The 27,668-nt window shown below is 43.3% G+C and overlaps 17 non-coding genes and 3 pseudogenes across 17 annotated transcripts; all 20 read right to left on the bottom strand.

The window, feature by feature from the left end:
- Positions 1 to 8,498: 8,498 nt before the first annotated feature.
- On the bottom strand, positions 8,499 to 8,617 carry LOC146015826 (5S ribosomal RNA). Its single transcript, XR_014448735.1, has one exon. It is a non-coding gene; the product is annotated as a 5S ribosomal RNA (ribosomal RNA).
- Positions 8,618 to 8,963: 346 nt separating this feature from the next.
- Positions 8,964 to 9,082, bottom strand: LOC146017490 (5S ribosomal RNA). The gene has a single exon (XR_014450359.1). It is a non-coding gene; the product is annotated as a 5S ribosomal RNA (ribosomal RNA).
- Positions 9,083 to 9,428: 346 nt separating this feature from the next.
- LOC146011293 (5S ribosomal RNA) lies at positions 9,429 to 9,547 on the bottom strand (annotated as a pseudogene).
- A 10,320-nt stretch (positions 9,548 to 19,867) lies between these two features.
- Positions 19,868 to 19,986, bottom strand: LOC146013624 (5S ribosomal RNA). The gene has a single exon (XR_014446596.1). It is a non-coding gene; the product is annotated as a 5S ribosomal RNA (ribosomal RNA).
- A 345-nt stretch (positions 19,987 to 20,331) lies between these two features.
- On the bottom strand, positions 20,332 to 20,450 carry LOC146017148 (5S ribosomal RNA). The gene has a single exon (XR_014450021.1). It is a non-coding gene; the product is annotated as a 5S ribosomal RNA (ribosomal RNA).
- Positions 20,451 to 20,795: 345 nt separating this feature from the next.
- Positions 20,796 to 20,914, bottom strand: LOC146017368 (5S ribosomal RNA). The gene has a single exon (XR_014450243.1). It is a non-coding gene; the product is annotated as a 5S ribosomal RNA (ribosomal RNA).
- Positions 20,915 to 21,259: 345 nt separating this feature from the next.
- LOC146011262 (5S ribosomal RNA) lies at positions 21,260 to 21,378 on the bottom strand (annotated as a pseudogene).
- A 346-nt stretch (positions 21,379 to 21,724) lies between these two features.
- LOC146014774 (5S ribosomal RNA) lies at positions 21,725 to 21,843 on the bottom strand. The gene has a single exon (XR_014447718.1). It is a non-coding gene; the product is annotated as a 5S ribosomal RNA (ribosomal RNA).
- Positions 21,844 to 22,188: 345 nt separating this feature from the next.
- On the bottom strand, positions 22,189 to 22,307 carry LOC146015825 (5S ribosomal RNA). Its single transcript, XR_014448734.1, has one exon. It is a non-coding gene; the product is annotated as a 5S ribosomal RNA (ribosomal RNA).
- Positions 22,308 to 22,652: 345 nt separating this feature from the next.
- Positions 22,653 to 22,771, bottom strand: LOC146010241 (5S ribosomal RNA). Its single transcript, XR_014444757.1, has one exon. It is a non-coding gene; the product is annotated as a 5S ribosomal RNA (ribosomal RNA).
- Positions 22,772 to 23,117: 346 nt separating this feature from the next.
- Positions 23,118 to 23,236, bottom strand: LOC146010544 (5S ribosomal RNA; annotated as a pseudogene).
- A 346-nt stretch (positions 23,237 to 23,582) lies between these two features.
- On the bottom strand, positions 23,583 to 23,701 carry LOC146017417 (5S ribosomal RNA). Its single transcript, XR_014450290.1, has one exon. It is a non-coding gene; the product is annotated as a 5S ribosomal RNA (ribosomal RNA).
- Positions 23,702 to 24,046: 345 nt separating this feature from the next.
- LOC146017210 (5S ribosomal RNA) lies at positions 24,047 to 24,165 on the bottom strand. Its single transcript, XR_014450081.1, has one exon. It is a non-coding gene; the product is annotated as a 5S ribosomal RNA (ribosomal RNA).
- Positions 24,166 to 24,510: 345 nt separating this feature from the next.
- LOC146016507 (5S ribosomal RNA) lies at positions 24,511 to 24,629 on the bottom strand. The gene has a single exon (XR_014449398.1). It is a non-coding gene; the product is annotated as a 5S ribosomal RNA (ribosomal RNA).
- Positions 24,630 to 24,974: 345 nt separating this feature from the next.
- LOC146015336 (5S ribosomal RNA) lies at positions 24,975 to 25,093 on the bottom strand. The gene has a single exon (XR_014448260.1). It is a non-coding gene; the product is annotated as a 5S ribosomal RNA (ribosomal RNA).
- A 345-nt stretch (positions 25,094 to 25,438) lies between these two features.
- Positions 25,439 to 25,557, bottom strand: LOC146013623 (5S ribosomal RNA). Its single transcript, XR_014446595.1, has one exon. It is a non-coding gene; the product is annotated as a 5S ribosomal RNA (ribosomal RNA).
- Positions 25,558 to 25,902: 345 nt separating this feature from the next.
- Positions 25,903 to 26,021, bottom strand: LOC146016039 (5S ribosomal RNA). Its single transcript, XR_014448942.1, has one exon. It is a non-coding gene; the product is annotated as a 5S ribosomal RNA (ribosomal RNA).
- Positions 26,022 to 26,368: 347 nt separating this feature from the next.
- LOC146015314 (5S ribosomal RNA) lies at positions 26,369 to 26,487 on the bottom strand. Its single transcript, XR_014448239.1, has one exon. It is a non-coding gene; the product is annotated as a 5S ribosomal RNA (ribosomal RNA).
- A 344-nt stretch (positions 26,488 to 26,831) lies between these two features.
- LOC146014494 (5S ribosomal RNA) lies at positions 26,832 to 26,950 on the bottom strand. The gene has a single exon (XR_014447446.1). It is a non-coding gene; the product is annotated as a 5S ribosomal RNA (ribosomal RNA).
- Positions 26,951 to 27,295: 345 nt separating this feature from the next.
- LOC146016028 (5S ribosomal RNA) lies at positions 27,296 to 27,414 on the bottom strand. Its single transcript, XR_014448931.1, has one exon. It is a non-coding gene; the product is annotated as a 5S ribosomal RNA (ribosomal RNA).
- Positions 27,415 to 27,668: the final 254 nt, after the last annotated feature.

The raw sequence follows: 27,668 nt of genomic DNA, 5'->3' as shown, positions 1-27,668 counted from the left end.
GGGGTCTTAAATTAAACTACTAAAGAGGCTCAACACTGTTTAGCTGCCAAAAGCAGTTGGAATTGGGCCTAAACAGTGTGGTAAGTCTTTAGGTGATGGCTATTGTGTCTGTTTGACCTCTTCCAAATGTCTGTACTGGCAATAAAAAGAAAAAGTTTCCAATTTAACCCCTTCCCGACATTTGACGTACATTTACGTCATGGCCGGGAGGTACTTCCCGACACATGGCATAAATGTACGTCATGAGTTTAAACTGTCACTGCGTCTCGAGACGCAGTGACAGAGGGACGATGTCTGCTGTCCCTGACAGCAGACATGTCCCTGCATGCCCAGGGGGGGCTGCGATGTCGCCCCCCCGTCGGCGATCGCTGTGATTGGCTGTTCAGTGTGAACAGCCATTCACAGCGTTTTCCTGTGTTACCAGCGAATCGGACGCTCGGTAACACAGGTGTCAATCACCGCCGGGCGTCAGGGGGCATGAGGGGGTCATCGGTGACGATGACACCTCACCCCACCCTCACCCCACCTGCCCCCAAGGCTGTGATTGGTCCGTGGGACCCACGGACCAATCACAGCCAAGGCGCGACATTTAAACTGACGGTGACTGCGCTGCAGACGCCATTCCGGTCTGGAATAGCGTGCAGAACGGTCACCGTGCCTGCCTGCCGTGAATACCGACCTGATCCTTGCTAATACTTACCTGATCCTTGCAAATACCTTACCTGATCACCTTATCACTGCTTGTAGCGTGCTGGACGCTTCCTGGATCTGACTTCCTGAGACTTCCTGCTGCTGCTGCAGTGTGATAGAGAGATAGAGAGATAGAGAGAGAGATAGAGAGAGATAGAGAGAGATAGAGAGATAGTGACAGAGAGAGCTATATTTTGTGTCTGCTACCCCCCCTTTTTGGGGGTGCAGGGGTTTTCTATATATAAATAACTGTCAGTGCTGCTGCTGCAGTGTCATACAGTGATAGATAGTGATAGATAGTGATAGATAGTGAGAGGTAGAGAGATAGAGAGATTTGTGTCTGCTACCCCCCCTTTTTGGGGGTGCAGGGGTTTTATTTTATATATATAACTGTCAGTGCTGCTGCTGCAGTGTCATAGAGTGATAGATAGTGATAGATAGTGAGAGATAGAGAGATAGAGAGAGATAGTGACAGAGAGTGATAGAGAGTGTATATTTTGTGTCTGCTACCCCCCCTTTTTGGGGGTGCAGTTTTTTTTTATACATATAACTGTCAGTGCTGCTGCTGCAGTGTCCTAGAGTGATAGATAGTGAGAGATAGTGAGAGATAGAGAGAGATAGTGACAGAGAGTGATAGAGAGTGTATATTTTGTGTCTGCTACCCCCCCTTTTGTGCTGATCAGTATATCTGTGCTGATCAGCAACTTTTTGGGGGCGCAGAGGTTTTTTTTTTATATATATACCTGTCAGTTGCTGCCAGTTGCACTGTCAGTTGCACCAAAGGTTGTGCACCTGCTGTCCCTCACTGGTAATCAGTGTCGCATCACTGATCACCTTTTTTTTTTTTTGTGAGTGCTGTGGGGTCTTTTTTTAATTTTTTTTTTACACACACTGATTTTGTGGGTGTCCTGTGGCCACTGTGCGCCGATCAGTGACGTACATCACTGATCAGCTTTTTCGGCACAGGGTTGATCAATTTATTTTTATTTTTTTGATCAGATTCCTGTTGCCTTTGAGCGCTGTTCAGTGACAGACGTTACTGACCAACATCTGTGCTCAATTTTTGGCGCAGGACCTTTTTTTTTTTTTTTAACCCCTTCAATTTTTTATTTTTAACCCCTTCATTTTTTTTTTTTTTTATTGGTATAAAGTATTTTTTTTTTCTGCACCACATACACACTACACACTACATACCCCCCGGATTGAAATAAAGTTTGTACCCCCCCCTACACTATACACGTGTTGAAACATTTCACTACCAGTAACACAAAAATAAAAATGGCATCCCAAATGTCCTCCCAAATGTCCTCCCAAATGTCCTCCCAGTCATCCAGGAGAATGTATTCAGTGGAGGAGGCATATGCCATGCTTGCCTCTGACTCTGACACAGGCAGTGATGCAAGCGGGGAATTTGAAGGATTCGTCTTAAGCTCCTCTTCCTCCTCTGGTGATGAGGGACCCCCTCAAAGACGCCCCCGTAGATCAGCTGAGATTCCCCCCCCAATAATTGATCTAGTATGGACCCCACCACCAGACAATTTTGAGCCCCAGGTTCCTGAGTTTTTGGCCATGCCAGGAATCCAATTTGATTCCACAGGTCTCAGAGAAATTGACTTTTTCAAATTATTTTTCTCTGATGATTTTATAAATTTAATGGTGGACCAAACTAATTTATATGCCCAGCAGTTTATTGCTCAAAACCCCACGTCATCATTTGCTAGGTGGACCCCTGTAGATGCAGTAGAGATGATGACGTTTTGGGGTCTGGTGTTTCATATGGGCATAGTAAAAAAGCCAGAAATTAGGCAATATTGGAGTACAGATGTTCTGTACAGTACTCCATTTTACCGTATGGCCATGCCCCGGACTCGATTTGAGACAATTCTTAAATTTATACATTACACCGATAATGCACAGTGCCCACCCAGAGATGATCCCACCTTTGACCGGCTATTCAAAGTCAGGCCGGTCATTGATCATTTCAGTGCCAAATTTGAAGAGGTGTACATCCCTGAAAAATTTATTTGTATCGACGAGTCCCTTATACATTTTAAAGGAAGGGTTAAATTCCGCCAGTACCTTCCCAGTAAGAGGGCAAGGTATGGCATAAAAATGTATAAACTGTGTGAAAGCACCTCAGGGTACACCCACAGGTTTAGGGTTTATGAAGGGAAGGATTCAAGAATTCAACCGCCAGAATGCCCCCCCTCCCTCGTAGGTGTTAGTGGGAAAATTGTCTGGGATTTAGTGCACCCCTTCCTGGATAAAGGTTATCACCTCTATGTGGATAACTTTTACACTAGCATCCCCCTGTTTAAGGCCCTTGGTTCAAGAGGTACAGCAGCTTGCGGTACTGTGCGCAAGAACCAAAGAGGCCTCCCAAAAACGCACATTGCCCAAGTAATGAGAAGGGGTGAAAGCAGGGGAATATGCAACGAAAATATGTTGTTGGTCAAATATAAGGACAAGAGGGATGTCCTTATACTGACAACAATTCACGGAGACAGTACCACCTCCGTCCCTGTACGAGGTACCAGTACCCACACCTCAAAACCTAATTGTATCCTGGATTACAATAGGTACATGGGCGGAGTGGATCTTTCAGATCAGGTACTGAAGCCATACAGTGCCCTGCGGAAAACAAAAATCTGGTACAAGAAGGTGGCCGTGTATATCATCCAGATGGCACTGTATAACGCTTACGTGCTATTCCGTTCTACCGGCCAGAGGGGGACATTTATGCACTTTCAAGAGGAAGTCATAAAGGGCCTAATATTTGGGAACCAGCAGGCAGAGGGCCCCAGTACTTCTAGTACTGGCCCCCGTATTGTACCAGGGCAGCATTTTCCTGATGAAATCCCCTCCACTGGAAAAAAGGGCAGGACACAAAAAAGGTGCAAAGTTTGCTATAAAAAGGGAATAAGAAAGCAAACTATTTTCCAGTGTGACACTTGCCCCGACAAACCCGGCCTATGTATAAAGGAGTGTTTTAAAATATACCACACATCTATGGAATATTAGGTTCATAATTTCACCGTGCTTCGGGGGTCTTGCTAATGCCACATAGCACCCACCATTCATTCCACCAGAATCTGAGCCGCAAAATCCAAAAATCACTCCTTCCGTTCTGAGTCCTGCCATGCACCCAACTGGTATTTTTTGGTCACATGTGAGGCATTGCCGTACTCGGGAGAAATTGGGGCACAGATTTTGGGGTGCTTTGTCTCCTTCATTCCTTGTGAAAATGAAAAATTTTGAGCCAGAACTGCATTTTTGTGTAAAAAAATGTAATTTTTCATGTTCACTGCCCAGTTTTATCAAAATTGGTGAAACCCCTGGGGGTTTGAAATGTACACTATACCCCTAGATGAATTCCATGAGGGGTGTAGTTTGCAAAATGGGGTCACTTGTGGGGGGGTTCCACTGTATTGGTGCTTTGGGGGTCTTGCTAATGCGACATAGCACCCACCATCATTCCACCAGAATTTGTGCTGCAAAATCCAAATATCACTCCTTCCCTTCTGAGTCCTGCCACTTTTTGGTCACACATGAGGCATTGCCGTACTCGGGAGAAATTGGGGCACAGATTTTGGGGTGCTTTGTCTCCTTCATTCCTTCTGAAAATGAAAAATTTTGAGCCAGAACTGCATTTTTGTGTAAAAAAATGTAATTTTTCATTTTCACTGCCCACTTGTATCAAAATTGGTGAAACCCCTGGGGGTTTGAAATGTACACTATACCCCTAGATGAATTCCCTGAGGGGTGTACTTTGCAAAATGGGGTGACTTGTGGGGGGGTTCCACTGTATTGGTGCAACATAGCACCCACCATTCATTCCACCAGAATCTGTGCTGCAAAATCCAAAAATCACTCCTTCCCTTCTGAGTCCTGCCATGCACCCAACTGGTATTTTTTGGTCACATGTGAGGCATTGCCGTACTCGGGAGAAATTGGGGCACAGATTTTGGGGTGCTTTTTCTCCTTCATACCTTCTGAAAATGAAAAATTTTGAGCCAGAACTGCATTTTTGTGTAAAAAATGTAATTTGTCATGTTCACTGCCCACTTGTATCAAAATTGGTGAAACCCCTGGGGGTTTGAAATGTACACTATACCCCTAGATGAATTCCCTGAGGGGTGTAGTTTGCAAAATGGGGTCACTTGTGGGGGGGTTCCACTGTATTGGTGCTTGGGGGGTCTTGCTAATGCGACATAGCACCCACCAAAATTCCACCAGAATCTGAGCTGCAAAATCCAAAAATCACTCCTTCCCTTTTGAGTCCTGCCATGCACCCAACTGGTATTTTTTGGTCACATGTGAGGCATTGCCGTACTCGGGAGAAATTGGGGCACAGATTTTGGGGTGCTTTTTCTCCTTCATACCTTCTGAAAATGAAAAATTTTGAGCCAGAACTGCATTTTTGTGTAAAAAATGTAATTTTTCATGTTCACTGCCCACTTGTATCAAAATTGGTGAAACCCCTGGGGGTTTGAAATGTACACTATACCCCTAGATGAATTCCCTGAGGGGTGTAGTTTGCAAAATGGGGTCACTTGTGGGGGGGTTCCACTGTATTGGTGCTTGGGGGGTCTTGCTAATGCGACATAGCACCCACCAAAATTCCACCAGAATCTGAGCTGCAAAATCCAAAAATCACTCCTTCCCTTCTGAGTCCTGCCATGCACCCAAATGGTATTTTTTGGTCACATGTGAGGCATTGCCGTACTCGGGAGAAATTGGGGCACAGATTTTGGGGTGCTTTGTCTCCTTCATACCTTCTGAAAATGAAAAATTTTGAGCCAGAACTGCATTTTTGTGTAAAAAAATGTAATTTTTCATTTTCACTGCCCACTTGTATCAAAATTGGTGAAACCCCTGGGGGTTTGAAATGTACACTATACCCCTAGATGAATTCCCTGAGGGGTGTACTTTGCAAAATGGGGTGACTTGTGGGGGGGTTCCACTGTATTGGTGCAACATAGCACCCACCATTCATTCCACCAAAATCTGTGCTGCAAAATCCAAAAATCACTCCTTCCGTTCTGAGTCCTGCCATGCACCCAACTGGTATTTTTTGGTCACATGTGAGGCATTTCCGTACTCGGGAGAAATTGGGGCACAGATTTTGGGGTGCTTTTTCTCCTTCATACCTTCTGAAAATGAAAAATTTTGAGCCAGAACTGCATTTTTGTGTAAAAAAATGTAATTTTTCATTTTCACTGCCCACTTGTATCAAAATTGGTGAAACCCCTGGGGGTTTGAAATGTACACTATACCCCTAGATGAATTCCCTGAGGGGTGTAGTTTTCAAAATGGGGTGACTTGTGGGGGGGTTCCACTGTATTGGTGCTTGGGGGGTCTTGCTAATGCGACATAGCACCCACCAAAATTCCACCAGAATCTGAGCTGCAAAATCCAAAAATCACTCCTTCCGTTCTGAGTCCTGCCATGCACCCAACTGGTATTTTTTGGTCACATGTGAGGCATTGCCGTACTCGGGAGAAATTGGGGCACAGATTTTGGGGTGCTTTTTCTCCTTCATACCTTCTGAAAATGAAAAATTTCGAGCCAGAACTGCATTTTTGTGTAAAAAATGTAATTTTTCATTTTCACTGCCCACTTGTATCAAAATTGGTGAAACCCCTGGGGGTTTGAAATGTACACTATACCCCTAGATGAATTCCCTGAGGGGTGTAGTTTTCAAAATGGGGTGACTTGTGGGGGGGTTCCACTGTATTGGTGCTTGGGGGGTCTTGCTAATGCGACATAGCACCCACCAAAATTCCACCAGAATCTGAGCCGCAAAATCCAAAAATCACTCCTTCCGTTCTGAGTCCTGCCATGCACCCAACTGGTATTTTTTGGTCACATGTGAGGCATTTCCGTACTCGGGAGAAATTGGGGCACAGATTTTGGGGTGCTTTTTCTCCTTCATACCTTCTGAAAATGAAAAATTTTGAGCCAGAACTGCATTTTTGTGTAAAAAAATGTAATTTTTCATTTTCACTGCCCACTTGTATCAAAATTGGTGAAACCCCTGGGGGTTTGAAATGTACACTATACCCCTAGATGAATTCCCTGAGGGGTGTACTTTGCAAAATGGGGTGACTTGTGGGGGGGTTCCACTGTATTGGTGCAACATAGCACCCACCATTCATTCCACCAGAATCTGTGCTGCAAAATCCAAAAATCACTCCTTCCCTTCTGAGTCCTGCCATGCACCCAACTGGTATTTTTTGGTCACATGTGAGGCATTGCCGTACTCGGGAGAAATTGGGGCACAGATTTTGGGGTGCTTTTTCTCCTTCATACCTTCTGAAAATGAAAAATTTTGAGCCAGAACTGCATTTTTGTGTAAAAAAATGTAATTTTTCATTTTCACTGCCCACTTGTATCAAAATTGGTGAAACCCCTGGGGGTTTGAAATGTACACTATACCCCTAGATGAATTCCCTGAGGGGTGTACTTTGCAAAATGGGGTCACTTGTGGGGGGGTTCCACTGTATTGGTGCTTTGGGGGTCTTGCTAATGCGACATAGCACCCACCAAAATTCCACCAGAATCTGAGCTGCAAAATCCAAAAATCACTCCTTCCCTTCTGAGTCCTGCCATGCACCCAACTGGTATTTTTTGGTCACATGTGAGGCATTGCCGTACTCGGGAGAAATTGGGGCACAGATTTTGGGGTGCTTTGTCTCCTTCATACCTTCTGAAAATGACAAATTTGGAGCCAGAACTGTATTTTTGTGTAAAAAAAATAATTTTTCATTTTCACTGCCCAGTTGTACCACAATTGGTGAAACCCCTGGGGGTTTGAAATGTACACTATACCCCTAGATGAATTCCCTGAGGGGTGTAGTTTGCAAAATGGGGTCACTTGTGGGGGGGTTCCTAACTTTTAGCATCTTATGGTGCCTAGAAACCTACATGGTGCCTAAAAAATAATCTCATAAAAAGGAGGCTCCAAAATCAAGTAGGTGCTCCTTCTATTATGAAGCCTGTGGTTTGGTCACCGTGCACACTAGGGCCACATATAGGATATTTATGAAAACAAAAGAATTGGGGGAATCAATTTTCAGTCACATTTCTCTAGTAAAATGTACTGTGTTCCTTAGAAAAATGTATTAAAATTGCAAATCTGCAAAAAAAAAGAAATTTTGAAATTTCACCTACACTTTGTTTTAATTCCTGTGAAACACCTAAAGGGTTAACAAACTTCCAAAATGCTGTTTTGAATACTGTGAGGGGTGCAGTTTTTGAAATGGCATCATTTATGGGGGTGTCTCACATACAAGTCCCTCAAAGTCACATCAGAACTGAACTGGTCCCTAAAAAAATCAGTGTTTGAAATTTTCTTGAAAATTTGAGAATTTGCTATTCATATTGTAAGCCTCCTAGTGTCCCAAAAAATTAAAAGGAAGTTGAAATAATGATGTCAACATAAAGTAGACATATGGTCTATGTTAGTTATTCACTATTTTGAGTGGTAAGATTATTTGTCTCACAAGCAGAAAATTTAACATTTTGCAAATCGCTAAATTTTCCATTTTTTCACGATATTTTGGTATTTTTCACAAAAAAACACAGACTGTATCGACCCAAATTTACCACTAATTTGAAGTACAATGTGTCACGAAAAAACAATCTCAAAATCACTGGGATAAGTAAAAGCAAAAAAAAGTTATCCCCACTTAAGTGAGACATGTCAGATTTGAAAAAAAGGGCTCTGTCAGGAACGCAAAAACTGGCTCTGTCAGGAAGGGGTTAAATAGCTAGAGAATAAAAACAATTTGCCAGTAATGTGAAAAAAACTACAGCACCTGGTGTTCCCATGTGGTCTCCCACCCAAGTACTAACCAGGCCCAACACTGCTTAGCTTCCAAGATCAGACGAGATTGGGCCTATCCAACGTGGTATGGCTGTAGGTGAGATGCACGCACTTTTTTGCCCTCTTCTACTTCTATCACCAGGTAAACTAATACAAAAGTTTCCTAACTGTATTGGCTTAATGAAAAAAAATCATGTGTTGGTAATGTAAAAAGACCTACAGGACATGATATTAGCAGGGGGTCTTAAATTAAACTACAAAAGAGGCTCAACACTGTTTAGCTGCCAAAAGCATTTGGAATTGAGCCTAAACAATGTGGTAAGTCTTTAGGTGATGGCTATTGTGTCTGTTTGACCTCTTCCAAATGTCTGTGCTGGCAATAAAAAGAAACAGTTTCCAATATAAATAGCTAGAGAATAAAAACAATTTGCCAGTAATGTGAAAAAAGCTACAGCACCTGGTGTTCACATGTGGTCTCCCACCTAAGTACTAACCAGGCCCAACACTGCTTAGCTTCCAAGATCAGACGAGATTGGGCCTATCCAATGTGGTATGGCTGTAGGTGAGATACAGGCACTTTTTTGCCCTCTTCTACTTCTATCACCTGGTAAGCTAATAAAAAAGTTTCCTAACTGTATTGGCTTACTGAAAAAAATCATGTGTTGGTAATGTAAAAAGACCTACAGGACATGATATTAGCAGGGGGTCTTAAATTAAACTACAAAAGAGGCTCAACACTGTTTAGCTGCCAAAAGCAGTTGGAATTGAGCCTAAACAGTGTGGTAAGTCTTTAGGTGATGGCTATTGTGTCTGTTTGACCTCTTCCAAATGTCTGTACTGGCAATAAAAAGAAAAAAGTTTCCAATTTAAATAGCTAGAGAATAAAAACAATTTGCCAGTAATGTGAAAAAACCTACAGCACCTGGTGTTCCCATGTGGTCTCCCACCTAAGCACTAACCAGGCCCAACACTGCTTAGCTTCCAAGATCAGATGACATTGGGCCTACCCAATGTGGTATGGCTGTAGGTGAGATACAGGCACTTTTTTGCCCTCTTCTACTTCTATCACCAGGTAAGCTAATAAAAAAGTTTCCTAACTGTATTGGCTTTAGAGATGTGCACCGGACACTTTTTCGCGTTTTGGGTTTTGGGTTTTGGGTTCTGATTACCTTCAGGTTTTGGGTTCTAATGGGTTTTGCCAAAACACCCCCTAAAGGTTTTGGGTTTTGGGTTTTGGGTTTTGGGTTCTGATTTTTTTGAAAAAAGCATAAAAATGGTTAACATTGCATAATTTAGGTGTTTTTTTGCTCCTATGCTATTATTAACCCCATCAGCTTTCTTCTCCACTCATTTACAGTCTATTCTGAAGACCTCACACCTCACAATATTGTTTTTAGGCCAAAATGTTGCACCGAGGTAGCTGGATGACTATGATAAGCAAGACAAATGGGCGGCACAAACACGTGGCCCATCTAGGAGTGGCACTGCAGTGGCAGATAGAAAAACTAGGCCCCAAAGAGCACATTATTCAAAAGAAAAAAAGAGGTGCAAGATGGAAGTGTCCAAGGGCCCTCCCACCCAAACTAGGCCCCAAAGAGCACATCATTCAAAAGACAAAAAAGAGGTGCAAGATGGAATTGTCCTACGGCACTCCCACCCAAACTAGGCCCCAAAGAGCACATTATTCAAAAGACAAAAAAGAGGTGCAAGATGGAAGTGTCCAAGGGCACTCCCACCCAAACTAGGCCCCAAAGAGCACATTATTTAAAAGACAAAAAAGAGGTGCAAGATGGAAGTGTCCAAGGGCACTCCCACCCAAACTAGGCCCCAAAGAGCACATTATTCAAAAGACAAAAAAGAGGTGCAAGATGGAATTGTCCTACGGCACTCCCACCCAAACTAGGCCCCAAAGAGCACATTATTCAAAAGATAAAAAAGAGGTGCAAGATGGAAGTGTCCAAGGGCACTCCCACCCAAACTAGGCCCCAAAGAGCACATTATTCAAAAGACAAAAAAGAGGTGCAAGATGGAATTGTCCTACGGCACTCCCACCCAAACTAGGCCCCAAAGAGCACATTATTCAAAAGACAAAAAAGAGGTGCAAGATGGAATTGTCCTACGGCACTCCCACCCAAACTAGGCCCCAAAGAGCACATTATTCAAAAGACAAAAAAGAGGTGCAAGATGGAAGTGTCCAAGGGCACTCCCACCCAAACTAGGCCCCAAAGAGCACATTATTCAAAAGACAAAAAAGAGGTGCAAGATGGAATTGTCCTACGGCACTCCCACCCAAACTAGGCCCCAAAGAGCACATTATTCAAAAGACAAAAAAGAGGTGCAAGATGGAATTGTCCTTGGGCCCTCCCACCCACCCTTATGTTGTATAAACAGGACACGCACACTTTAACAAACCAATCATTTCAGCCACAGGGTCTGCCACATGACTGTGGCTGAAATGATTGGTTCGTTTGGGCCCCCACATCACAAGCTGCCATTTAATATGTCCCTGCACAAACTGGCTCTACAGAGGCAAAAGGTCGTCCTCATCCTCATCCAGCGATTCCTCACCACCATCAGTATCTTGTTCTTCCTCACCCTCACAGAGTATTAATTCGTCCCCGCTGGAATCCACCACCACAGGTTCCTGTGTACTTTGTGGACGCTGGTCTTTCTCGTAGAATTGATAATTCATTTTTATGAACATCATCTTCTCCACATTTTTTGGAAGCAACCTCCTACGCTTATTGCTGACAAGGTTCCCAGCTGCACTAAAAACTCTTTCGGAGTACACACTGGAGGAAGGGCAACTGAGGTAATATAGAGCCAGTTTGTACAGGGGCTTCCAAATTTCCTTTTTTTTCTGCCAGTACTGGTAAGGACTCTCTGACATGCCTACTTGGGTGCTGTCACCCATATAATCCTCCACCATTCTGTCAATGGTGATAGCATCATAGGCAGTGGAAGTAGACATGTCAGAAATTGTTGGAAGGTCCTTCAGCCCAGACCAAATGTCCAAACTTGGTCCTTTATCACCACCAGCGGGGGGTTTAGGAAATCGCAGTTGTTTCCTTGCAGAACCAGTTGCTGGAGAAAATGAAGGAGAAGGTGCTGCTGAGTCACTTTCCACTTCAGAAGATGACAGTTTTCTAACCAGCAGTTCTTTGCACTTCTGCAGGCTTGTGTCCGCCGGAAAGAGTGACACCACGTAGGCTTTAAACCGAGGATCGAGCACGGTGGCCAAAATGTACTCCTCTGATTTCAAAATTTGTACCACCCTCGAATCCTGGCAAAGCGTATGAAGGACTTCATCCACAAGTCCCACATGCTTAGAGGACTCGCTCCGTCTCAGCTCCTCCTTCACTTTCTCCAACTGTTTCTGCAAAAGCCTGATGAGGGGAATGACCTGACTCAAGCTGGCCGTGTCTGAACTGACTTCACGTGTGGCAAGTTCGAAGGGTTGGAGAATCTTGCACAACACTGAAATCATTCTCCACTGTGCTTGAGTCAGGTGCATACCCCCTCCTTTGCCTATGTCATAGGTGGATGTATAGGCTTGAATGGCCCTTTGCTGCTCCTCCATCCTCTGAAGCATATAGAGGGTTGAGTTCCACCGCGTTACGACCTCTTGCTTCAGCTGATGGAGGGGCAGGTTCAACAGTGTTTGCTGCCGCTCCAGTCTTTGGCATGCAGCCGCCAAATGACGAAAGTGGCCACAAATTTTTCGGGCCACCGAAAGAGTCCCCTGCACAGCTCTGTTGTCTCTTAGAAAACTCTGGACCACCAAATTTATCGTGTGAGCAAAACAGGGCACATGCTGGAATTTGCCCTGCTTTAATGCCCGCACGATATTGCAGGCATTGTCTGACACCACAAATCCCCAGGAGAGTCTAAGAGGGGTAAGCCATTGCCCAATGATTACCCTCAGTTTCTGTAAGAGGTTATCGGCGGTGTGCCTCTTACGGAAAGCGGTTACACACAACGTAGCCTGCCTAGGAAGGAGCTGGCATTTCCCAGGTCCTACTACTGGTGCTGCTGCTGTTGTTGCTGCTGGACAAGGTGATTCATCTACCCAGTGGGCTGTCACGGTCATGTAATCCCTAGTCTGCCCTTTTCCACTTGTCCACATGTCCGTTGTTAAGTGGACAGTGGGTATGACCGCATTTTTCAGGGCACTGAGAACACTTTTATGCACTTTACTGTACAGCTTCGGTATCGCCTGTCTAGCGAAGTGGAATCTTGACGGTATTTTGTAACGGGGACACACTAAGTCCATCAATCGTCTAAATCCTACTCCAGCAGTTATGGACACCGGAAGCACATCTAATACAATCAGATCTGCTAAGGCCTCAGTTACCCGCTTTGCCATTGGATGACTGCTGTCATACTTCATCTTCATGGCAAAGGACTGTTGGACAGTCAATTGCTTAGTGAAATAAGTGTTCCGACTTCCCCTCCGGGATGATGAATGACTCCCAGCAGCAACAGCAGCAGCGGCAGCAGTAGGAGGCGTAGCAATGCAGGATCCTCCAGAAGAATCCCGGATAGGAGAGGAGTCAGTCAGGCAAGTAACATGGCCTATAGGACTACTCCCAATCCTCATTGAGGAAGAAATTGACGAGGAGGGACTTTGCGGTGTAGTTGGGCACGTGGACACAACAGGACAAAGGGATTTAGTTGTCCCTGGACTGTGTACATTCTTAGCCACAGTTTCTGAACTAAACAGCAACTTATGAACGCTCTTCAAGTGACGTAGAAGGGAGGATGTCCCTAGGTGGGAAACGTCCTTACCCCTGCTTATTTGAGCTTTGCATAAGCTACATATGGCAAAACAATTGTTGGACGGTTTGGGATAAAAATAATTCCAGACCGAAGAGGTGGATTTATTGGTCTTCTGTCCAGGCATGGTGATGCCCTTTGGGATCTCACGGACAACAACTGTCTTGCCCGGTGCCTCATTTAAGCAAACCGCATCAGCATCGTCCTCCTCGTCAATTTCTCCCTCAGCACCAGCTTCATCAATATCCTCCTCCTGGTGTACAACACTGACACCTTCATTATCGACATCTGCAACTGCACTGTCTGTGATCCTTCCAGCACATGCAGAGGGTGTGCTGCGAATGCTGAAAGGAGCATCCTCTTCCCGTACAGTGATGGGAAGGTCAGGCATCGCAACCACCAACACCCTTGGACTCTCCACTGGGATTTGTGATACCATGTCTTCTTTGGAAGGCAGAGTTGTTTGCTGGATTTTTGTTGGTGACACCTTAAATCTCTTAAATTTTAAAGTGGGAGAAGGAGGAGGAGGAGGAGGAGGAGGAGGAGGAGGAGGACTTTGATCATCTTGTGAAGCTGAGCCACTAGTCATGAACATAGGCCATGGCCGTAGCCGTTCCTTGCCACTCTGCATTGTAAATGGCACACTGGCAACTTTAAGTTTCTCCTCCAATGATTTGCTTTTTCTTTTTAAGGGCCTTTTACTCAACTTTGGCTTTTTGGATTTTACATGCCCTCTACTTTGACACTGGGCATCGGCCTTGGCAGACGACGTCGATGGCATTTCATCGCCTATGTCATGATGACTAGTGGCATCAGCTTCAGAAGCACGACGAAGTGGCTCCTCATCTTTTCCTTTTTTTTTATCCTCCATATTTTGGATATCTAACGGTAGGCAGCGGTGTCAGCAAACTGGATACCGAGATATCAGCTGGTTGTTGTCACTATCCAGTGACAACAGCAGCAAGATACAAAAGTGGATATATATCAGTAACACAACAAGTGGCGTCAGCAAACCAGAGTTATGTACTGCGATATCTAACGGTAGGCAGCGGTGGCAGCAAACTGGATACCGAGATATCAGCTGGTTGTTGTCACTATCCAGTGACAACAGCAGCAAGATACAAAAGTGGATATATATCAGTAACACAACAAGTGGCGTCAGCAAACCAGAGTTATGTACTGCGATATCTAACGGTAGGCAGCGGTGGCAGCAAACTGGATACCGAGATATCAGCTGGTTGTTGTCACTAGCCAGTGACAACAGCAGCAAGATACAATATTTATTTTGTGGATAGTTACACTGGTAGGTAACACAACAAGTGGCGTCAGCAAACCGGAGTTATTTACTGCGATATATGTAACGGCAGCGGTGGCAGCAAACTGGATACCCAGATATCAGCTGGTTGTCACTAGCCAGTGACAACAGCAGCAAGATACAATATTTATTTTGTGGATACACTGGTAGGTAACACAACAAGTGGCGTCAGCAAACCGGAGTTATTTACTGCGATATATGTAACGGCAGCGGTGGCAGCAAACTGGATACCCAGATATCAGCTGGTTGTTGTCACTAGCCAGTGACAACAGCAGCAAGATACAAAAGTGGATACACTGGTAGGTAACACAACAAGTGGCGTCAGCAAACCGGAGTTATTTACTGCGATATATGTAACGGCAGCAGTGGCAGCAAACTGGATACCCAGATATCAGCTGGTTGTTGTCACTAGCCAGTGACAACAGCAGCAAGATACAATATTTATTTTGTGGATAGTTACACTGGTAGGTAACACAACAAGTGGCGTCAGCAAACCGGAGTTATTTACTGCGATATATGTAACGGCAGCAGTGGCAGCAAACTGGATACCCAGATATCAGCTGGTTGTTGTCACTAGCCAGTGACAACAGCAGCAAGATACAAAAGTGGATACACTGGTAGGTAACACAACAAGTGGCGTCAGCAAACCGGAGTTATTTACTGCGATATATGTAACGGCAGCGGTGGCAGCAAACTGGATACCCAGATATCAGCTGGTTGTCACTAGCCAGTGACAACAGCAGCAAGATACAATATTTATTTTGTGGATAGTTACACTGGTAGGTAACACAACAAGTGGCGTCAGCAAACCGGAGTTATTTACTGCGATATATGTAACGGCAGCGGTGGCAGCAAACTGGATACCCAGATATCAGCTGTTTGTCACTAGCCAGTGACAACAGCAGCAAGATACAATATTTATTTTGTGGATACACTGGTAGGTAACACAACAAGTGGCGTCAGCAAACCGGAGTTATTTACTGCGATATATGTAACGGCAGCGGTGGCAGCAAACTGGATACCCAGATATCAGCTGGTTGTTGTCACTAGCCAGTGACAACAGCAGCAAGATACAAAAGTGGATACACTGGTAGGTAACACAACAAGTGGCGTCAGCAAACCGGAGTTATTTACTGCGATATATGTAACGGCAGCAGTGGCAGCAAACTGGATACCCAGATATCAGCTGGTTGTTGTCACTAGCCAGTGACAACAGCAGCAAGATACAATATTTATTTTGTGGATAGTTACACTGGTAGGTAACACAACAGGTGGCGTCAGCAAACCGGAGTTATTTACTGCGATATATGTAACGGCAGCGGTGGCAGCAAACTGGATACCCAGATATCAGCTGGTTGTTGTCACTAGCCAGTGACAACAGCAGCAAGATACAATATTTATTTTGTGGATACACTGGTAGGTAACACAACAAGTGGCGTCAGCAAACCGGAGTTATTTACTGCGATATATGTAACGGCAGCAGTGGCAGCAAACTGGATACCCAGATATCAGCTGGTTGTTGTCACTAGCCAGTGACAACAGCAGCAAGATACAAAAGTGGATACACTGGTAGGTAACACAACAAGTGGCGTCAGCAAACCGGAGTTATTTACTGCGATATATGTAACGGCAGCAGTGGCAGCAAACTGGATACCCAGATATCAGCTGGTTGTTGTCACTAGCCAGTGACAACAGCAGCAAGATACAATATTTATTTTGTGGATAGTTACACTGGTAGGTAACACAACAGGTGGCGTCAGCAAACCGGAGTTATTTACTGCGATATATGTAACGGCAGCGGTGGCAGCAAACTGGATACCCAGATATCAGCTGGTTGTTGTCACTAGCCAGTGACAACAGCAGCAAGATACAAAAGTGGATACACTGGTAGGTAACACAACAAGTGGCGTCAGCAAACCGGAGTTATTTACTGCGATATATGTAACGGCAGCGGTGGCAGCAAACTGGATACCCAGATATCAGCTGGTTGTCACTAGCCAGTGACAACAGCAGCAAGATACAATATTTATTTTGTGGATAGTTACACTGGTAGGTAACACAACAAGTGGCGTCAGCAAACCGGAGTTATTTACTGCGATATATGTAACGGCAGCGGTGGCAGCAAACTGGATACCCAGATATCAGCTGGTTGTCACTAGCCAGTGACAACAGCAGCAAGATACAATATTTATTTTGTGGATACACTGGTAGGTAACACAACAAGTGGCGTCAGCAAACCGGAGTTATTTACTGCGATATATGTAACGGCAGCGGTGGCAGCAAACTGGATACCCAGATATCAGCTGGTTGTTGTCACTAGCCAGTGACAACAGCAGCAAGATACAAAAGTGGATACACTGGTAGGTAACACAACAAGTGGCGTCAGCAAACCGGAGTTATTTACTGCGATATATGTAACGGCAGCAGTGGCAGCAAACTGGATACCCAGATATCAGCTGGTTGTTGTCACTAGCCAGTGACAACAGCAGCAAGATACAATATTTATTTTGTGGATAGTTACACTGGTAGGTAACACAACAGGTGGCGTCAGCAAACCGGAGTTATTTACTGCGATATATGTAACGGCAGCGGTGGCAGCAAACTGGATACCCAGATATCAGCTGGTTGTTGTCACTAGCCAGTGACAACAGCAGCAAGATACAATATTTATTTTGTGGATACACTGGTAGGTAACACAACAAGTGGCGTCAGCAAACCGGAGTTATTTACTGCGATATATGTAACGGCAGCAGTGGCAGCAAACTGGATACCCAGATATCAGCTGGTTGTTGTCACTAGCCAGTGACAACAGCAGCAAGATACAAAAGTGGATACACTGGTAGGTAACACAACAAGTGGCGTCAGCAAACCGGAGTTATTTACTGCGATATATGTAACGGCAGCAGTGGCAGCAAACTGGATACCCAGATATCAGCTGGTTGTTGTCACTAGCCAGTGACAACAGCAGCAAGATACAATATTTATTTTGTGGATAGTTACACTGGTAGGTAACACAACAGGTGGCGTCAGCAAACCGGAGTTATTTACTGCGATATATGTAACGGCAGCGGTGGCAGCAAACTGGATACCCAGATATCAGCTGGTTGTTGTCACTAGCCAGTGACAACAGCAGCAAGATACAATATTTATTTTGTGGATAGTTACACTGGTAGGTAACACAACAGGTGGCGTCAGCAAACCGGAGTTATTTACTGCGATATATGTAACGGCAGCGGTGGCAGCAAACTGGATACCCAGATATCAGCTGGTTGTTGTCACTAGCCAGTGACAACAGCAGCAAGATACAATATTTATTTTGTGGATAGTTACACTGGTAGGTAACACAACAAGTGGCGTCAGCAAACCGGAGTTATTTACTGCGATATATGTAACGGCAGCAGTGGCAGCAAACTGGATACCCAGATATCAGCTGGTTGTTGTCACTAGCCAGTGACAACAGCAGCAAGATACAATATTTATTTTGTGGATAGTTACACTGGTAGGTAACACAACAAGTGGCGTCAGCAAACCGGAGTTATTTACTGCGATATATGTAACGGCAGCAGTGGCAGCAAACTGGATACCCAGATATCAGCTGGTTGTCACTAGCCAGTGACAACAGCAGCAAGATACAATATTTATTTTGTGGATAGTTACACTGGTAGGTAACACAACAAGTGGCGTCAGCAAACCGGAGTTATTTACTGCGATATATGTAACGGCAGCGGTGGCAGCAAACTGGATACCCAGATATCAGCTGGTTGTCACTAGCCAGTGACAACAGCAGCAAGATACAATATTTATTTTGTGGATAGTTACACTGGTAGGTAACACAACAGGTGGCGTCAGCAAACCGGAGTTATTTACTGCGATATATGTAACGGCAGCGGTGGCAGCAAACTGGATACCCAGATATCAGCTGGTTGTTGTCACTAGCCAGTGACAACAGCAGCAAGATACAAAAGTGGATACACTGGTAGGTAACACAACAAGTGGCGTCAGCAAACCGGAGTTATTTACTGCGATATATGTAACGGCAGCGGTGGCAGCAAACTGGATACCCAGATATCAGCTGGTTGTTGTCACTAGCCAGTGACAACAGCAGCAAGATACAAAAGTGGATACACTGGTAGGTAACACAACAAGTGGCGTCAGCAAACCACAGTTAAAAATTTAATTACTGAGTCTGCGATATCTAACGGCAGCCAGTGGTGTCAGCAACAACAACAACTTAATTATTTTTTTTTATATTTTTATATATTTTTAATTTTTTTTTTATTTTTTTTTATATACTCTGAGAGGTAGGTACAAGGTAGTGGCACTGGCAACAACAGAGGTGACTGCCTGGTAGGTGTTTACAACCATATAACAGGTAGCCAGGCAGCACAAAAACCCTCTCTGGCAGCACAATAAAAATTATTAAACCCCCCTCTGTCTGTAGTATTCTGTAGCAGGCTAGCAGCAGCAGTGACACAATTAGAGATGAGCAGGCTATAGCAATATAGAAAGAAAACCCCCTCTGCGGCAGTACAATAAACCCCCCTCTGTCTGTAGTATTCTGTAGCAGCAGCAGTGACACAAATTACAGATGAGCAGGCTACAGCAATATAGAAAAAAAAATCACTCTCCAGCAGCACAATAAAAATGATTAAACCCCCTCTGTACTTGCAGCTCTTTAGCAGCAAGCAGCACAGTGACACACACAACGCTCCAGCAAACCCCCCTCACGGAGCAATAAATAAAACCCCCCTCTCTGGCAGCACTGCTGCCTGCTCTGCGTCGCCCCACAGAATGAAGATGGCGGCGGCGGGTCCCGGCTTTTATGTAATCCGGATCTCGCGAGAATCCGACGTCACCAATGTGACGTCGGGCCTCGATTTCGGCTCCGGGCCTGCGCGGGAGTCCGCGGACGTCCTGGATCCGGATTCGGATTCAGGACGTCCGTGCGGATCCGGATCTCGGAGATCCGGACCCGCTCATCACTAATTGGCTTACTGAAAAAAATCATGTGTTGGTAATGTAAAAAGACCTACAGGACATGATATTAGCAGGGGGTCTTAAATTAAACTACTAAAGAGGCTCAACACTGTTTAGCTGCCAAAAGCAGTTGGAATTGGGCCTAAACAGTGTGGTAAGTCTTTAGGTGATGGCTATTGTGTCTGTTTGACCTCTTCCAAATGTCTGTGCCGGCAATAAAAAGAAAAAGTTTCCTATTTAAATAGCTAGAGAATAAAAACAATTTGCCAGTAATGTGAAAAAACCTACAGCACCTGGTGTTCCCATGTGGTCTCCCACCCAAGTACTAACCAGGCCCAACACTGCTTAGCTTCCAAGATCAGACGAGATTGGGCCTATCCAATGTGGTATGGCTGTAGGTGAGTTAAAGGCACTTTTTTGCCCTCTTCTACTTCTATCACCAGGTAAGCTAATACAAAAGTTTCCTAACTGTATTGGCTTACTGAAAAAAATCATGTGTTGGTAATGTAAAAAGACCTACAGGACATGATATTAGCAGGGGGTCTTAAATTAAACTACTAAAGAGGCTCAACACTGTTTAGCTGCCAAAAGCAGTTGGAATTGGGCCTAAACAGTGTGGTAAGTCTTTAGGTGATGGCTATTGTGTCTGTTTGACCTCTTCCAAATGTCTGTACTGGCAATAAAAAGAAAAAGTTTCCAATTTAAATAGCTAGAGAATAAAAACAATTTGCCTGTAATGTGAAAAAACCTACAGCACCTGGTGTTCCCATGTGGTCTCCCACCTAAGTACTAACCAGGCCCAACACTGCTTAGCTTCCAAGATCAGATGAGATTGGGCCTATCCAATGTGGTATGGCTGTAGGTGAGATTCAGGCACTTTTTTGCCCTCTTCTACTTCTATCACCAGGTAAGCTAATAAAAAAGTTTCCTAACTGTATTGGCTTACTGAAAAAAATCATGTGTTGGTAATGTAAAAAGACCTACAGGACATGATATTAGCAGGGGGTCTTAAATTAAACTACTAAAGAGGCTCAACACTGTTTAGCTGCCAAAAGCAGTTGGAATTGGGCCTAAACAGTTTGGTAAGTCTTTAGGTGATGGCTATTGTGTCTGTTTGACCTCTTCCAAATGTCTGTACTGGCAATAAAAAGAAAAAGTTTCCAATTTAAATAGCTAGAGAATAAAAACAATTTGCCTGTAATGTGAAAAAACCTACAGCACCTGGTGTTCCCAGGTGGTCTCCCACCCAAGTACTAACCAGGCTCAACACTGCTTAGCTTTCAAGATCAGACGAGATTGGGCCTATCCAATGTGGTATGGCTGTAGGTGAGATACAGGCACTTTTTTGCCCTCTTCTACTTCTATCACCAGGTAAGCTAATACAAAAGTTTCCTAACTGTATTGGCTTACTGAAAAAAATCATGTGTTGGTAATGTAAAAAGACCTACAGGACATGGTATTAGCAAGGGGTCTTAAATTAAACTACAAAAGAGGCTCAACACTGTTTAGCTGCCAAAAGCAGTTGGAATTGAGCCTAAACAGTGTGGTAAGTCTTTAGGTGATGGCTATTGTGTCTGTTTGACCTCTTCCAAATGTCTGTGCTGGCAATAAAAAGAAAAAGTTTCCAATTTAAATAGCTAGAGAATAAAAACAATTTGCCAGTAATGTGAAAAAACCTAGAGCACCTGGTGTTCCCAGGTGGTCTCCCACCCAAGTACTAACCAGGGCCAACACTGCTTAGCTTCCAAGATCAGACGAGATTGGGCCTATCCAATGTGGTATGGTTGTAGGTGAGATACAGGCACTTTTTTGCCCTCTTCTACTTCTATCACCAAGTAAGCTAATAAAAAAGTTTCCTAACTGTATTGGCTTACTTAAAAAAAATCATGTGTTGGTAATGTAAAAAGACCTACAGGACATGATATTAGCAGGGGGTCTTAAATTAAACTACTAAACAGGCTCAACACTGTTTAGCTGCCAAAAGCAGTTGGAATTGGGCCTAAACAGTGTGGTAAGTCTTTAGGTGATGGCTATTGTGTCTGTTTGACCTCTTCCAAATGTCTGTACTGGCAATAAAAAGAAAAAGTTTCCAATTTAAATAGCTAGAGAATAAAAACAATTTTCCTGTAATGTGAAAAAACCTACAGCACCTGGTGTTCACATGTGGTCTCCCACCCAAGTACTAACCAGGCCCAACACTGCTTAGCTTCCAAGATCAGACGAGATTGGGCCTATCCAATGTGGTATGGCTGTAGGTGAGATACAGGCACTTTTTTGCCCTCTTCTACTTCTATCACCAGGTAAGCTAATAAAAAAGTTTCCTAACTGTATTGGCTTACTGAAAAAAATCATGTGTTGGTAATGTAAAAAGACCTACAGGACATGATATTAGCAGGGGGTCTTAAATTAAACTACTAAAGAGGCTCAACACTGTTTAGCTGCCAAAAGCAGTTGGAATTGGGCCTAAACAGTGTGGTAAGTCTTTAGGTGATGGCTATTGTGTCTGTTTGACCTCTTCCAAATGTCTGTACTGGCAATAAAAAGAAAAAGTTTCCAATTTAAATATCTAGAGAATAAAAACAATTTGCCAGTAATGTGAAAAAAACTACAGCACCTGGTGTTCCCATGTGGTCTCCCACCCAAGTACTAACCAGGCCCAACACTGCTTAGCTTCCAAGATCAGACGAGATTGGGCCTATCCAACGTGGTATGGCTGTAGGTGAGATGCACGCACTTTTTTGCCCTCTTCTACTTCTATCACCAGGTAAACTAATACAAAAGTTTCCTAACTGTATTGGCTTAATGAAAAAAATCATGTGTTGGTAATGTAAAAAGACCTACAGGACATGATATTAGCAGGGGGTCTTAAATTAAACTACTAAACAGGCTCAACACTGTTTAGCTGCCAAAAGCAGTTGGAATTGAGCCTAAACAGTGTGGTAAGTCTTTAGGTGATGGCTATTGTGTCTGTTTGACCTCTTCTAAATGTCTGTGCTGGCAATAAAAAGAAAAAGTTTCCAATTTAAATAGCTAGAGAATAAAAACAATTTGCCAGTAATGTGAAAAAACCTACAGCACCTGGTGTTCCCAGGTGGTCTACCACCTAAGTACTAACCAGGGCCAACACTGCTTAGCTTCCAAGATCAGACGAGATTGGGCCTATCCAATGTGGTATGGCTGTAGGTGAGATACAGGCACTTTTTTGCCCTCTTCTACTTCTATCACCAGGTAAGCTAATAAAAAAGTTTCCTAACTGTATTGGCTTACTTAAAAAAAATCATGTGTTGGTAATGTAAAAAGACCTACAGGACATGATATTAGCAGGGGGTCTTAAATTAAACTACTAAACAGGCTTAACACTGTTTAGCTGCCAAAAGCAGTTGGAATTGGGCCTAAACAGTGTGGTAAGTCTTTAGGTGATGGCTATTGTGTCTGTTTGACCTCTTCCAAATGTCTGTACTGGCAATAAAAAGAAAAAGTTTCTAATCTAAATAGCTAGAGAATAAAAACAATTTGCCTGTAATGTGAAAAAACCTACAGCACCTGGTGTTCCCATGTAGTCTCACACCCAAGTACTAACCAGGCCCAACACTGCTTAGCTTCCAAGATCAGACGAGATTGGGCCTATCCAATGTGGTATGGCTGTAGGTGAGATACAGGCACTTTTTTGCCCTCTTCTACTTCTATCACCAGGTAAGCTAATAAAAAAGTTTCCTAACTGTATTGGCTTACTGAAAAAAATCATGTGTTGGTAATGTAAAAAGACCTACAGGACATGATATTAGCAGGGGGTCTTAAATTAAACTACTAAAGAGGCTCAACACTGTTTAGCTGCCAAAAGCAGTTGGAATTGGGCCTAAACAGTGTGGTAAGTCTTTAGGTGATGGCTATTGTGTCTGTTTGACCTCTTCCAAATGTCTGTACTGGCAATAAAAAGAAAAAGTTTCCAATTTAAATAGCTAGAGAATAAAAAACAATTTGCCAGTAATGTGAAAAAACCTACAGCACCTGGTGTTCCCATGTGGTCTCCCACCCAAGTACTAACCAGGCCCAACACTGCTTAGCTTCCAAGAACAGACGAGATTGGGCCTATCCAATGTAGTATGACTGTAGGTGAGATACAGGCACTTTTTTGCCCTCTTCTACTTCTATCACCAGGTAAGCTAATACAAAAGTTTCCTAACTGTATTGGCTTACTAAAAAAAATCATGTGTTGGTAATGTAAAAAGACCTACAGGACATGATATTAGCAGGGGGTCTTAAATGAAACTACAAAAGAGGCTCAACACTGTTTAGCTGCCAAAAGCAGTTGGAATTGAGCCTAAACAGTGTGGTAAGTCTTTAGGTGATGGCTATTGTGTCTGTTTGACCTCTTCCAAATGTCTGTGCTGGCAATAAAAAGAAAAAGTTTCCAATTTAAATAGCTAGAGAATAAAAACAATTTGCCAGTAATGTGAAAAAAACTACAGCACCTGGTGTTCCCAGGTGGTCTCCCACCCAAGTACTAACCAGGCCCAACACTGCTTAGCTTCCAAGATTAGACGAGATTGGGCCTATCCAATGTGGTATGGCTGTAGGTGAGATACAGGCACTTTTTTGCCCTCTTCTACTTCTATCACCAGGTAAGCTAATAAAAAAGTTTCCTAACTGTATTGGCTTACTGAAAAAAATCATGTGTTGGTAATGTAAAAAGACCTACAGGACATGATATTAGCAGGGGGTCTTAAATTAAACTACTAAACAGGCTCAACACTGTTTAGCTGCCAAAAGCAGTTGGAATTGGGCCTAAACAGTGTGGTAAGTCTTTAGGTGATGGCTATTGTGTCTGTTTGACCTCTTCCAAATGTCTGTACTGGCAATAAAAAGAAAAAGTTTCCAATTTAAATAGCTAGAGAATAAAAACAATTTGCCTGTAATGTGAAAAAACCTACAGCACCTGGTGTTCCCATGTGGTCTCCCACCCAAGTACTAACCAGGCCCAACACTGCTAAGCTTCCAAGATCAGACGAGATTGGGCCTATCCAATGTGGTATGGCTGTAGGTGAGATACAGGCACTTTTTTGCCCTCTTCTACTTCTATCACCAGGTAAGCTAATAAAAAAGTTTCCTAACTGTATTGGCTTACTGAAAAAAATCATGTGTTGGTAATGTAAAAAGACCTACAGGACATGATATTAGCAGGGGGTCTTAAATTAAACTACTAAAGAGGCTCAACACTGTTTAGCTGCCAAAAGCAGTTGGAATTGGGCCTAAACAGTGTGGTAAGTCTTTAGGTGATGGCTATTGTGTTTGTTTGACCTCTTCCAAATGTCTGTGCTGGCAATAAAAAGAAAAAGTTTCCTATTTAAATAGCTAGAGAATAAAAACAATTTGCCAGTAATGTGAAAAAACCTACAGCACCTGGTGTTCCCATGTGGTCTCCCACCCAAGTACTAACCAGGCCCAACCCTGCTTAGCTTCCAAGATCAGACGAGATTGGGACTATCCAATGTGGTATGGCTGTAGGTGAGATACAGTCACTTTTTTGCCCTCTTCTACTTCTATCACCAGGTAAGCTAATAAAAAAGTTTCCTAACTGTATTGGCTTACTGAAAAAAATCATGTGTTGGTAATGTAAAAAGACCTACAGGACATGATATTAGCAGGGGGTCTTAAATTAAACTACTAAAGAGGCTCAACACTGTTTAGCTGCCAAAAGCAGTTGGAATTGGGCCTAAACAGTGTGGTAAGTCTGTAGGTGATGGCTATTGTGTCTGTTTGACCTCTTCCAAATGTCTGTGCTGGCAATAAAAAGAAAAAGTTTCCAATTTAAATAGCTAGAGAATAAAAACAATTTGCCAGTAATGTGAAAAAACCTACAGCACCTGGTGTTCCCATGTGGTCTCCCACCCAAGTACTAACCAGGCCCAACACTGCTTAGCTTCCAAGATCAGACGAGATTGGGCCTATCCAATGTGGTATGGCTGTAGGTGAGATACAGGCACTTTTTTGCCCTCTTCTACTTCTATCACCAGGTAAGCTAATACAAAAGTTTCCTAACTGTATTGGCTTACTGAAAAAAATCATGTGTTGGTAGTGTAAAAAGACCTACAGGACATGATATTAGCAGGGGGTCTTAAATTAAACTACAAAAGAGGCTCAACACTGTTTAGCTGCCAAAAGCAGTTGGAATTGAGCCTAAACAGTGTGGTAAGTCTTTAGGTGATGGCTATTGTGTCTGTTTGACCTCTTCCAAATGTCTGTGCTGGCAATAAAAAGAAAAAGTTTCCAATTTAAATAGCTAGAGAATGAAAACAATTTGCCAGTAATGTGAAAAAACCTACAGCACCTGGTGTTCCCAGGTGGTCTCCCACCCAAGTACTAACCAGGCCCAACACTGCTTAGCTTCCAAGATCAGACGAGATTGGGCCTATCCAATGTGGTATGGCTGTAGGTGCGATACAGGCACTTTTTTGCCCTCTTCTACTTCTATCACCAGGTAAGCTAATAAAAAAAGTTTCCTAACTGTATTGGCTTACTTAAAAAAAATCATGTGTTGGTAATGTAAAAAGACCTACAGGACATGATATTAGCAGGGGGTCTTAAATTAAGCTACTATACAGGCTCAACACTGTTTAGCTGCCAAAAGCAGTTGGAATTGGGCCTAAAAAGTGTGGTAAGTCTTTAGGTGATGGCTATTGTGTCTGTTTGACCTCTTCCAAATGTCTGTACTGGCAATAAAAATAAAAAGTTTCCAATTTAAATAGCTAGAGAATAAAAACAATTTGCCTGTAATGTGAAAAAACATACAGCACCTGGTGTTCCCATGTGGTCTCCCACCCAAGTACTAACCAGGCCCAACACTGCTTAGCTTCCAAGATCAGACGAGATTGGGCCTATCCAATGTGGTATGGCTGTAGGTGAGATACAGGCACTTTTTTGCCCTCTTCTACTTCTATCACCAGGTAAGCTAATAAAAAAGTTTCCTAACTGTATTGGCTTACTGAAAAAAATCATGTGTTGGTAATGTAAAAAGACCTACAGGACATGATATTAGCAGGGGTCTTAAATTAAACTACTAAACAGGCTCAACACTGTTTAGCTGCCAAAAGCAGTTGGAATTGGGCCTAAACAGTTTGGTAAGTCTTTAGGTGATGGCTATTGTGTCTGTTTGACCTCTTCCAAATGTCTGTGCTGGCAATAAAAAGAAAAAGTTTCCTATTTAAATAGCTAGAGAATAAAAACAATTTGCCAGTAATGTGAAAAAACCTACAGCACCTGGTTTTCCCATGTGGTCTCCCACCCAAGTACTAACCAGGCCCAACACTGCTTAGCTTCCAAGATCAGACGAGATTGGGCCTATCCAAAGTGGTATGGCTGTAGGTGAGTTAAAGGCACTTTTTTGCCCTCTTCTACTTCTATCACCAGGTAAGCTAATACAAAAGTTTCCTAACTGTATTGGCTTACTGAAAAAAATCATGTGTTGGTAATGTAAAAAGACCTACAGGACATGATATTAGCAAGGGGTCTTAAATTAAACTACAAAAGAGGCTCAACACTGTTTAGCTGCCAAAAGCAGTTGGAATTGAGCCTAAACAGTGTGGTAAGTCTTTAGGTGATGGCTATTGTGTCTGTTTGACCTCTTTCAAATGTCTGTGCTGGCAATAAAAAGAAAAAGTTTCCAATTTAAATAGCTAGAGAATAAAAACAATTTGCCAGTAATGTGAAAAAACCTACAGCACCTGGTGTTCCCAGGTGGTCTCCCACCCAAGTACTAACCAGGCCCAACACTGCTTAGCTTCCAAGATCAGACGAGATTGGGCCTATCCAATGTGGTATGGCTGTAGGTGAGATACAGGCACTTTTTTGCCCTCTTCTACTTCTATCACCAGGTAAGCTAATAAAAAAGTTTCCTAACTGTATTGGCTTACTGAAAAAAATCATGTGTTGGTAATGTAAAAAGACCTACAGGACATGATATTAGCAGGGGGTCTTAAATTAAACTACAAAAGAGGCTCAACACTGTTTAGCTGCCAAAAGCAGTTGGAATTGAGCCTAAACAATGTGGTAAGTCTTTAGGTGATGGCTATTGTGTCTGTTTGA

The sequence above is a fragment of the Crinia signifera genome, chromosome 6 (genome assembly GCF_055691185.1).
Source record: "Crinia signifera chromosome 6, ASM5569118v1, whole genome shotgun sequence".
NCBI lineage: Eukaryota > Metazoa > Chordata > Amphibia > Anura > Myobatrachidae > Crinia > Crinia signifera.
Note: the sequence above shows the minus strand (reverse complement) of the source record. Positions and strands in the feature narration are given on the sequence as shown.